Source organism: Mus musculus, chromosome 11 (genome assembly GCF_000001635.26).
Source record: "Mus musculus strain C57BL/6J chromosome 11, GRCm38.p6 C57BL/6J".
Lineage (NCBI taxonomy): Eukaryota > Metazoa > Chordata > Mammalia > Rodentia > Muridae > Mus > Mus musculus.
The window spans coordinates 95,220,045-95,232,186 of NC_000077.6; the positions used below are offsets into that span (position 1 = coordinate 95,220,045).

Genomic DNA, 12,142 nt, shown 5'->3' on the forward strand with positions numbered 1-12,142 from the left:
ATTAATTAAAAAGAATTAAAAAGGCCAGTTTGCAGGAGTTAATTCTCTTCTTCTACCATGTGGGTTGGAGGATCATCAGACTTGGCAGCAGACACTGTCCCCCACTGTGCCATCTTTATCTATCTATCTGTCTGTCTGTCTATCTATCCATCTATCTATATATATATTTATTTTGGTTTTGCAAGACAGGGTTTCTCTGTGTAGTCCTGGTTATCCTGGAACTCACTCTGTAGACCAGGCTGGCCTCAAACTCACAAAGATCTGCCTGCCTCTGCCCTGCAAGTGCTGGTATTAAATGAATATGCTTTTTTCAGACAGGCTCTCTCTACATAGCCCTAGCTGTCCTGGAACTCTCTATGTAGACCAGGCTAGCTTCAAATTCACAAATATCCTGCCTCCTGAGTGCTGGGATCAAAGGCATGTACCATCATACCCAGTGGCCTTAAACACCTGATCTTCCTGCCTCTATCTCCTAGTGCTGAAATTATGGGCATACACTAAACTGTGCCCAGTCTATTCATTACCAGAACTTGAACCCAGTGCTTCATGCCTAAGAGGCAAGCACTCTACCAAGTAAGGTACATCCCCAGGCCTTCTATCTTATCTTTACTATGAAAGTATATTTATGCATACTTTATATATAAATATTTTATATATAAGTATATTATGAATACCTTTTATGTTATTTCCAAATGTGCTTTAATAAAAAGAGAGTCCTCTAAAATAATTTCTATGCTGATTTTTTTTTCTTTCTTGAAAACCCCTTAGGTACATCACGTTGTTTAGAAGTCTCCTGGTCTATACCGCGGGTTTATAACTGAGACTTGAACAGAGAGAAGAGCTGGGTAGACAGAGTGGACAGGTGGGTGGGAGATACGGAGGGAAGTTATAGTAACTTTCCTTGGGACAGACCTGACCATCATTTCTTCCATCAGTAACTGGACCTCTCTCTAAGATCAACACTCCCATTCCTGACTCCCAACAGGCCTCATGATTCTCAGGTTTCTCCACCGTGTGGATAACCACAGCTTCGAACACACCTCTGTGTTCCCATTTCCAGATGATCCAAACCTTTGTTCCTGCGCGGAGATGAACCCGTGGCATTTCCAATCCTGGGGAGGACCGAGAAAGAGGGTGGCACACCTTCCACCTGCCCACACAGCATCTTTCCTCATCTGCCATCACTCCGCACCTCGGTGTCCTCCTCTGTAAACTTACGGGGTTCAACTCAGGTCTAGAAAGATCCCTCCCACAGCAAGCAACTCAATCTCCTAGAGACTCTGGGCTTCCTTAGAAAATCAGACTCTCCACACACCTAATATTCTGCCAGTTTTTTCTATAGATATTTACTGTTTAATTACTACATGGTCTGCCTGGTGCCAGGGGTCAGGGCTACGCATAAGACAGCACCTAATGTAAGACCTTGTTTTGGAGTTTACGTCTCTATTTGACAGGCAGCAGGACAGGACTAGGTTAGCGATGTTTTTTGAGGCTGGGGATGTGATTCCATTCTTACAGTGTTAGCCTGGCATGCATAAGGCCATGGGTTTGCTCTCCGTCACTGTATGAGCTGAATGTGGTGGTGGTACACATCTGTAACCCTGAGCTCCTAAGACAGGGGCAGGAGCATCAGAAGTTCAAGGTCATCATTGACTACATAGTGCATTTGAGGCCAGCCTGGAATATGTGAAACCTTGTCAATAATAATAATAATAATAATAATAATAATAATAATAATAACGACAATAACAATAACCACAACGACATTTAATAGTTTAGTCATTCTTGACATAGGGTCTCCCTGTGTAGTCTAAACTGGCCTTAAACTTTGAATTCCTCTGCTTCAGCTATCCAAATGCTGAGGTCATAAATGTATACCTGGCTTAGTCCCAACACTAGGAAGGTAAAGTCAGGTGGATCTCCGTGAGTTCCAGGCCAGGTTGGTTTAACAGAGTGTGTTCCAGACTAGCCAGGGCTGCACAGAAAAAACCCTGTCTCAAAAAAAAAAGTGTGTGTGTGTATGTGTGTGTAATATTCTTGGCTATATTTTCTTGGTTGTTTTCTTCTTTTTCTCACTAGAATATCTGCTCACGAGAACAGCAACCCTATTTGAAGTTGTTGTTGTTGTTGTTGTTGTTCTTACTGGATCCACAGCCCCTGGTGTCTAGAATAAAGCCTGGCACACAGTAGATATTTGATAAATATTCCCTAAATTAACCTCTTTTCTTTTACCCAGGACATTTTGCATGCTACACAGGTGTTTCATCAGTGGGCTACATCTCTAGCCCTGGCTTTTTGAGATGAGGGTCTTGCTCTTTTGCTCAGGGCCTCAAGACCCTCCCTCCTTCCCTGTGTAGCTCCCAAGCACCGTGACCCCGAACTGATCCTGAAGAAACGTATAGGTGAGGTATGGAAAGGAAGCCAGCTGATTCCTGCACAGGGCTTTTGCACAGTCACGGGCAACGGATAAGTGACAATAAGTGAGAACGGGCTTGACTGATAAAGACTGGAATTTCACCAGGAGAAAAAGCAAGATTCAGCAAAACTTTCAAAGATTGCTTCATGCGATAGATATTTCTGCTGCATCTGTCATCCGTCTTGATTAGAAGATGATCTACTTCACCGTGTTCGCTCCAAAAATTCAGCCTGCTCAGCAACTGTCAAGACTTAATCTGCTCCAGGCAGATCACATCCGCCCCTAGAGTGAGACCATTGGCACCATGAAGGAGGTGCTGTCCCTTCTCGCTTCACACGGGCTTGGGGCTTGGGGGGAGCCCCCACCCAAGCTGCTGATTAAAGGAAGAGGAGGCAGATCCTCTCAGATCCTCAAGCCTTGAGTCCTCTCAATGGAGAGTTCTGGGTGGGGGGATCTCCCCACTCACTCCACAAGTCTAATGCCCACTCTGGGGGCTTTCCTCCCCGCCCCCCGGCAGAGGCAGATACCCTTGTGCCTGTCCTCTGGAACCTTCGAAGCAGGGAAGTCACTGGTGGCTGTCTCTCCTTCCCAGGAATTATGTGGACAAAGGCTACAGATGGTCCTAAGTATTCTGGAGGACCTGATGTGGAGATCTGGGTTCCTGAATTTGACTACACAGTAAGATCCCCACACTTCCTAAGCCAACTTCAGTCAACACCCTAATTCACCAATTTACAGTTGGGTAAACATCCTCAGAGAGTCAAGGTCAAGGGTTATCTAACAACCTCTGGGAGTTGGGTCGTGCCAATGTGATCAAAGACTGGGCTTCTGGACACTTCCTCCAGGCCGGCCACGCGGGTTGGGGTTGGGGGCGAATAAAGAGTCTAGCACAAAACTGGCAGGGCAAGGGCAGCCAGTGACAGAGAGCCAAGGCGTGGACCCAACGCTCCTGGCCTCGCCGGACAGGCACGGCAGGCTAGAGGCCAGCCTTGCGGTCCCGGGTTCGAGCAGACAGTCGCTGCGGTAGATATCCGGCGACGATGGAGAGGGACAGAAGTGGGGGCGGCGGGAGCGGGCTCCCAAATGGCCGGGTGGGACCCGCGGGGCGCGGTCCCGCTGCCTAATGGTTTTCCGAGGAGCCCCGGGGATTAGAGGTCGCTCCCCTCGGGACGTGGCGGCGGGCCAGGACTAGGTTAGGGACTGGGACTCCCGCACGTGCCAAGAGCGGTGGGTGGAGTCAGGTGGCTTTTGTGCTAAGCCAACCTGCAGTGCACAGAGACAGCAGGGCGAAATTCCAGGGGCGGTGCTGGGACTCCTCCTAAAGCTGCGAAGGTCCTTTGGTGTCGCTTAAGATTCAAATCCATCTGCGGAGCCACGAAGAAAGACAGTGTGAAGAGCACGCTGGAGAAGACTGGGGTTGAAACATAGCAACCTGCGTGTGCGGACGGCAAGCTTGTGTGTGTGTGGGGGGGGGGGGGGGCGATTCAGGAGAATCTACCTCCATAAAGGTTCATCTCTCTGGCCAGCCCACCCCCTCCCCATCTCGCTAGGCTCCTGACTTTAAACCCTCTATTTCTTAGCCCCTCCCCCTTGCTCATCTCTTTCCCCTTAGGCTCCTGTCAATCCCGGCAGACCCCAGCCACAAGCTCCAAAGGGACTGTGGCATGGGAAAGGATGCCCCTGCTCCAGCCAGGCCTAGGCCTGCCTTACCACCCCCAACTGCCCTTAGGCAAAAGCAGCTTTATCCCGAAAGGACCCCCAAGCCTTATGGGGGAGGCGACCTAGAACTGGGGCTGGGCTTTGAGTGCAGCAGGATGACTTCAAAGGGCGGTGGGTGGGGTTGGCGCCTGGTCACAGGTGCCACTCAGGGTGGGTCAACCTGCCCAACCAGGTCAGGGCCTGCGCTACACCCGCCCTCCCGCCCGGAACATCACAACAGAAGCCTGACAGCAGCCCCACCCACTAGAGATGCCCCCAGGGCACCCGCAGAAGACCTTAACAATCCCAGATCCCAGGCATTGAGGGTCAGGTCTTCTTTTGCAGCCTCCCACTACCCAACCTGCAACACGGCTGCCCCTACATGTGCCCGTGGAACCCCCTAGCTAGGGTGAAACATCTGGGCTCCAGGGCCCCAGGGCTGCTTGATCTGCCCAAACTTCCTCCCGTCACAGTCTCCACCCCCCTGGATCCTTAGGAAACAGACAGAAAGGGGAAGCAAGTCTCTAGCCTGGCTCCACCCCTGGATTATGGAATCCCTGGCGCTGAGACAGGTAGCCTCAGCCAGGTGCTGAGAGGTGGGAGCCCAGAGCACATGCTGTGTTAAGAGAGCACTGGAGGTTCCTCTGCGTCCTTGGTATTCAGGACTGGAGCTTAAAGACTGAGATGTGTCCCTGCACACTGGGAGCTAAAAGCTGGGCTTGCTCGCCTGTGAAAGGGCAGTAATATACCTTCTGTGTAGGACTGTCATGAGGCTCAAATGACATGCCGCCAGGAGACTCCAACGTGGCCATAAGCGGCATACTGAGCCATCCCAGACCAGCAAGGACTCCAACCCCCTCAGGGAAGGTGGGAAATGGGATGCTAGTGAACACTTGAGTCATGGACTCCAGGGTCAAGTCTCCCCCAGGAAAGAAAAGTTCCAGAGAGAATCCTCAATGGTGGTCTTCCAGGGGAGGCTGGCAGAGACAGGCTGGGTCCATGTGAGCCATGTCAGGCTAGTGGGTACACTCTACCAACGAAATGTGCCTGGTGCACTGAACACTAGGCTGGTACATGTCGGAGATGGAGCCAGGCAGGGTGTCAGTTTGGGGTAACCTGCATCTGGAGGGAGCCTCCTAGAGGCAGATGGGTGCCAACTGAACAGGAAGGATGACCCAGTACTGGTTAGGGAAGCAAATATGGGTGGGAGGCAGACCACACACACACACACACACACACACACACACACACCACCCCCATGCACACCTCCAAAGAAAGAGGACCAGGTTTGAAAAGTATGAACCAAACCTGGTGTGAAGGCTCAAGCTGAAACTCTGCTCTTCGGCTACCTGCAACCTCCCTCAAGTCAGTTGGTGTCTGTAGGAGCCTGATCAGCCACATTCCAAGGAGGCCTGGGTTGCCTTTCGACGAGGCTCCGAAGAGCCCCTGGGGGCGGGCAGGTCTCTCCACTGTCTGAGAGCTGGCTGGAAAAACTGGTCTTCCTGGCCCCTGCCTGCCCCCCGCCCCCCCAGCAGCCTGGAGTTGAGGAGAGGGTGTCGGCAGGAATAGGAGGTTCCTGGCATTCCACTGGGTTGGAAATAGGAGAAGGGTGGGGGCAAGAGGAAGCCCAGAGAAGCCCTGGATAGAAAGAGACAAGAACAAGTAAGCAGCAGCAACTTCTTTAGCCAGTAAAGAATATGGCTGGACTGTGTGTGTGTGTGTGTGTGTGTGTGTGTGTGTGTACGTACATTTTTAATCAGCTTCAAAAACAGGACAAGTGTGAATCCAGTCCCTCTCCTTTCTCCAGCAGAAGGGAGAAGATGTTTTTTCTTGTCAGCAGGCAGGCTTGAAGTTAGACATCAAGAAGGACTTCCCTGATGGACAAATTCATCATTCCCACACAGCTTCAGCTTCAGCTGTGTGGGAAGAATAAACAGTAAGAAGAGGGTGACTGTCCACATGCATGAGCCTGGGAGATACAACCTTAAGTTGTGACTTGGGCCCTTGGTCCAGTCCTTGTCTTTTTCCAGGGCTGGGCATGGGGCTAACTATGGTGGAACACCATGCCACCTCCCTCAAGGTCATTTCTTCTTCTTCTCAGCTTAGTCTAGCACTACTTGTATAGGAAAAGAGATGGTGAGAAAAGGAGGGGCCCTGGGGGCTCAAGCAAGACCATTCAATCCCCAAACTGGCCTGGCTGTCATCTCAGAACTTCTAGAACTCCTGGTCCCTCCCCCGACTCCCCAGTGCGTGTTTCCCAGCCCCCTATTTCCTCCCCAGATCACAGCAGATGCCTGGCCATGGACCAGCCACCTCCCTCAGGCCACTACAGCTCCACCCATGCCCTGCTCTAGGGACCAGCCAGACATAAAAGGCCAAGCAGGTTCCCACCAAATGGACAGAGTTAGCATTTTCTAAACATAGGCATGAGACCCTACTACCTAAGACAAGGAGCAACCAATCAAAAGTGTGAACCCCTTAGCCCTCCAGAGAACTGCACACTGTCAACTCTCCCCATCGGATACTTAACTGCCAAGCCCAGCCTTGCTTGCTTTCTGGTTTGTTTTGGTTTTGTTTTGGGGTTTTAGTTTTGGTTTGGTTTGGTTTTTTTGTTTGTTTGGGGTTTTTATTTTTGTTTTGTTTTTGTTTTTGTTTTGTTTTGTTTTGGAGACAGGGTTTCTCTGTGTAGGCCTGGTTGTCCTGGAACTTGCTTTAAAGATCAGGCTGGTCTAGAACTCGCAGAGATCTGCCTGTCTCTGCATCGCCCAGTCCACTGCTGCTTCTAAACGATGTGGGAAGCTCCTCAGTGAGCGCACGCAATTGTATGTGTGTGTATGAGTGTGTGTGTGAGTGTATGTGTGTAAGTGTGTGAGTGTATGTGTGTGTGAGTGTGTGAGTGTATGTGTGTGTGAATGTATGTGTGTGTGTGAGTGAGTGTATGTGTGTGTGAGTGTATGTGTGTGTGTGAGTGTGTGTGTGAGTGTATGTGTATGTGAGTGTATGTGTGTATGTGTGTGTGAGTGTGTGTGTGAATGTGTGTGTGAATATATGTGTGTGTGAGTGTATGTGTGTATGTGTGTGAGTGTATGTGTGTGTGAGTGTATGTGTGTGTGCGCGAGTTATTTCCCAAGGCCAGCCATACGCAGAAGCTTCTGCAAGCTCTGATCTCCAGCTCTGTGCCTTGAGAAGGGAAGAGCCCCACAGCAAGTGCCTGAGCACGAACATACCTTCCCTGGTGTGTTTTTAAGGGCTGGAGTTGAGACCCAGGGCCCTGCATGTCCTTAGTCAAATATCGGCCTACTAAACTCCTTCTCCAGCCCTCTTATCCTTTTTTGTTCTGAGCAGAGTCTTAAGCTGCCCAAACAGACCTTGAACCCCCAGTCCTCCCTCCAGGAGCTGGATAAGGGCTGTGCCCGGCCAGGCTTGCCGCTGGTACCCACTTGCTAACACTTCCTGTGGGTCCACTGAGCATTGTGTGCTGTGCCAGAGGCTATCCTCCCGGAAAGTGCTGAAATGACAAGCGCGAGCCTCCTGAGTGTTACCAGAGAATTCAAGGCCTCATGAGTGCTAGGTAAACACCCCCTGAGCTCACCAGACCCAGCCTTCAATAGTTTGTTTTCTGGGTTTTTCTTTGGTGTGTGTGGGGGTGTTGTTTGTTTGGTTTTGCTTTGGGGGTTTTTGCTTTTGGGTTTTTTTTTGTTTGTTTTGTTTGTTTGGTTTTTGGTTTTTCGAGGTTTCTGTGTCCTGGTGCTCCGTCTGTAGATCAGGCTGGCCTTGAACTCACAGAGCTCCACCTGCCTCTGCCTCCTGAGTGCTGAGATTAAAGACGTGTGCCACACTCAGCCTGAATGTGTATTTCTTTTAAAACAAACAAACAAAATAACACCCCTCCTCCCCCAAAACAGAAATCAGACAGTGGTGGCATGCACACACCTTCAATCTCAGCACTAGAAGCAATAGAGTTCACCAGCTTGGTTGGTCTACAGAGCAAGTTCCAAGACAGCCAGAACTACACGGAGAAACTTTGTCTTGAAAAACAAAAGACAAAACAAAACAAATTTATTCTATGTGTATGAATGTTTTGCCTACATGTATATATGTGTATCATGTGCATATATGTGTGTATCATGGTGCCCACAGAAGCCCAAAGAAAGTGTTAGACTCCCCCCCCCCTGAACTGGAGTTAGACATGGATATGACCAGGCCATGTGAGTGCTGGTAACTGAAGCCAGTCTTCAGCATAAGCAGGTGTTGTTAACCACTGAGCCGTCTCCGGCCGCTTTGAGTGTATTTCTAATAGTGATTTTCCTCAGGATGCCTTATCATAGACTGTGCGACAGGCCCCCTGACTGCCCCAGGAACACCACACAATGCAGCATGCTTCCAGTGTGGCTTTGCTTCAGGATGGGGACAGTGTTCTGGGGGCAAAGACCAGGAGCAAAACTGCAGCATCCTGGAGGAAACAGTTGGGTATTTATGGGAATGTACCCCGTTATGGGTACTAGCTGAGCAGCCACAGCCCTACTGGGCTGGGTAAACCCCAAAGGGTTAATGCTGACCCCCGATGACCTTTAATTCTGAGCTACCTGCTGAGTGTAGAGACAGGCACATACAAGTGATATCCACAGTTTTCAAACCTCATGCTGGGCAGGTGGTGGAGCCAGCTGGTGACAAAGGCCACTAAGGAAGAAGGGACAGCTGGGTTTTTTTTTTTTTCCCAAGTTCTGCCTGCCCCTCCCCCTCAGACATTTGCAGAAGCCACTGTCCCCTAATACCTGAGAGTAAGCTTTGGATGACTCTGAGAAGTGCTTCAAAATGTCCTGCCCGAGCTCAGAGGCCTTGTCTTTCTCAAACGCTGGGACCTGGGAGGCAGGAAGTGGCCCTGGTTCCACCACCCCTAGCTTTCAGAAAAGAAGCCCCGTGTTGATTATCCCGAGTTTCCTGGGTTCTTTCCAGAACATTCTCCCCTTTCTGCAAGAATTGTCCTCCAAGGAGAGGAATGATCACTTAATCCAAGCACATACAATACCAAGGCGTAGCAGTAAAGGATCTCCCTCAGGGCACAGCCAGCTGTCATTCAAAGGTGGGGACCCAGATCTGGGGGATCTGGGTTTGGGTCGGACCAGAGAAAGAACTTTCTAACCTTCCCGTCCTAGGGTTGGAGAGAAGACAGAGTGCCTCATCGGGAGGAAGCAAGGGATCAGATGTACACCCGCTGGCCCGGCTACACCATGCCAGCGAGGCAGAGCATGCAACATGGCGGTGTGAGACTCCAGGGGACTCTGTGGGAGGAAGCAAGGGATCAGATGTACACCCGCTGGCCGGGCTATACCATGCCAGCGAGGCAGAGCATGCAACATGGCGGTGTGAGACTCCAGGGGACTCTGTGGGAGGAAGCAAGGGATCAGATGTACACCCGCTGGCCCGGCTACACCATGCCAGCGAGGCAGAGCATGCAACATGGCGGTGTGAGACTCCAGGGGACTCTGTGTCCCAGTGGTACCTACGAGGGTAGAACATTAGTGTCCAGGATGCTTGCTGATGAGAGAGGCCAATGTGGACAGAGTACAGCCACACAACAGCAGGCTCGCAGTGGCCCCGTGTGAGAACTGGCTTTGTGCGTACAGACCCAGCTCAGGACTTAGGAGCTATCTGCTAAGATGAATAGGTTTGTCACACACACACACACACACACACACACACACACACACACTCTCTCTCTCTCTCTCTTTCTGCATACACACCTGCATTAGATCCCATTATAGATGGTTGGTTGGGACCATATGGTTGCTGGGAATTGAACTCAGAACCTCTGGAAGGCCAGCCAGTGTTCTTAGCTGAGCCATCTCTCCAGCCCTCAGTAAGTGCTTTTAACCACTGAGCCATCTTTCCAGCCCTTTAAATAAATACTGATTAAAAAAACATTTTATCTAAACTGGGTGGTGTTGGCTGAAATCTTTAATCCCAGCACTTGGGAGGCAGAGGCAGGCAGATCTCTGTGAGTTGCAGGACAGCCTGGTTTACAAAGTGAGTTCCAGGACAGCCAGGGCTACACAGAGAAACCCTGTCTCGAAAAACCAAAACCAAACAAAACCAAGCTTTCTGTGTATGGGTGTTTTGTCCACATGCATCTCTGTGCGCCATGTGAGCATAAGGGCAGTGTCCGTGGAGGGCAGGTTGAGTAAATGACCCTGTTGTTTGCTGCCCATAGTCCCAGATTCAGGGTCCCTGCTCTCTTCCTGTCCCTGGGGATTCTTCGCAGACCCTTTCCTGGGGCTGCGTTGAGTCCCCTGAGACTGGCATTATAGAAGGTGTGAGCCTCCATGTGGCTGCTGGAACTGAGCAGACATTAACTGGGAAAGCAGCCAGTGCTCCAACCACTGAACCATCTCTCCAGCCCCATTTAAAATTGTTGAAGCTGGGCTGGCGAGATGGCTCAGTGGATAAGAGCACTGACTGCTCTTCTGAAAGTCCTGAGTTCAAATCCCAGAAACCACATGGTGGCTCACAGTCACCTGTAATGAGATCTAATGCCTTCTTCTGGTGTGTCAGAAGATAGTTACAGTGTACTTATGTGGACCAGAGTGAACAGGGACTGAGCAAGCAGGGTTGACCGGAGTGAGCAGAGGTCCTAAAATTCAATTCCCAACAATCACATGAAGGCTCATGACCATCCGTACAGCTACAGTGTACTCACATACATAAAATAAATAAATCATTAAAAAAATAAAATAAGCTGGGCGTGATGGCGCACACCTTTAATCCCAGCACTCGGGAGGCAGAGGCAAGCAGATTTCTGAGTTCGAAGCCAGCCTGGTCTACACAGTGAGTTCCAGGACAGCCAGAGCTATACAGAGAAACCGTGCCTCAAAAAACCAAAAATAAAATAAAATAAAATTGTTGAGGCTGAATCTGTCTCCCTACCTTGCCCTGACTGTCCTGGCACTCACTCTGAAGCCCAAACAGGTCTTGGATTCATGAGTGTCCCACCCCAGCCCCTGAGTAACTGGGATTGCAGGCCTGAGCCACCAGGCTCAGCCCATAACTTCTTGAATGAAATCATCTCCGTCTTCTCCTCAGGCCCTGGGGAGCTGAACTCAAGGCCTACCACTGAGATACACCCTATGTCCCAAAATATTTTGTTAAAATATACATGTATATAATTTAGGGGTAGATGGGAGGAGCTGAGGCAGGTCAGGGAAGACCTTGCCTGACTCTTAAAGCAACAGGAAGGAAGCAATGACTTCTGGGACATTCTTCTTGTCTCATGGACAGGTGTGTGTGTGTGTGTGTGTGTGTGTGTGCCCGCGCGTGCCCGCCGGGTGTGTAGAGCTGCCTCCCAACCACTTCGGTCTATGGCTGCCAGGCTTTAAGCCTCCTTCTCCCCTTCTTTCATCACTGCCTCAGGAAAGGGTCTGTGCGGGACCTCCCCAGGGACAGAAGAACAGGAACCCTGCATCTGGGACTATGGGTTGCAAACAAATAGGGTCCTTCACCCAACCTGCCCTTAACTGCCTGGATATGCGCAGTTTCTTTTTAGGATTTGTTTTCTAAATGGGATTTCCTTAGACCGCCCTCGGAAGGGAGATCTATTTTTGGGAAAGAGCGGAGCAGGGCCTTGCCCAAGGCTGCATGGCCTCTTTTCCTTCTCCTTGGGACCCCATACAACCAGAGCAGGCATCTGAGACCCCCTTCCTGCCACCCGCCCCCAGCTGACTCAATTCCTAAGATCCTCTCCCTCTTCTGTAGATCTGAGGGAGGCCACTTGGCCTCTCCATGCCTCGGAGAGTCAGCTCACTAACAACAAAAGGATCAAATGAGATGTTTGTGAAAATACTTCGTAGGGGTGGCCGTTTCTCTTTCCCTAAATGCAAGCAGCCGCTGCGGGGTGGCAGCGCGGGAGGACTGGAAAAAGGTCGAAAGAAGGTGAGGATCAGCTGAGGGGGGCGATGGACCAACCGCAGCCATCGAGCGGCACCCAGAGGCCAGAGCGGAAACTGCATGCGGACTGCCAGGGGGCGGGGCGGC

General features: G+C 50.7%; 1 long non-coding RNA gene across 3 annotated transcripts in view; it reads right to left on the reverse strand.

Annotated features, from left to right (window-relative positions):
- Positions 1-12,142, reverse strand: part of Gm11515 — a 78,999-nt gene that overhangs the window by 39,080 nt on the left and 27,777 nt on the right. Inside the window, exons 1-3 of one of the 3 annotated variants that reach the window (XR_001780303.1) lie at positions 5,863-6,081; positions 5,423-5,752; positions 2,543-3,780 (exon numbers count right to left, since the gene is read on the reverse strand). The exons of 1 other annotated variant lie outside the window; for it this stretch is intronic. This is a non-coding gene — a long non-coding RNA (predicted gene 11515). Of the gene's footprint in view, positions 1-2,542; positions 3,781-5,422; positions 5,753-5,862; positions 6,082-12,142 lie in introns of those variants that run through there. One more of the 3 variants, XR_004691283.1, reaches the window with a different exon arrangement.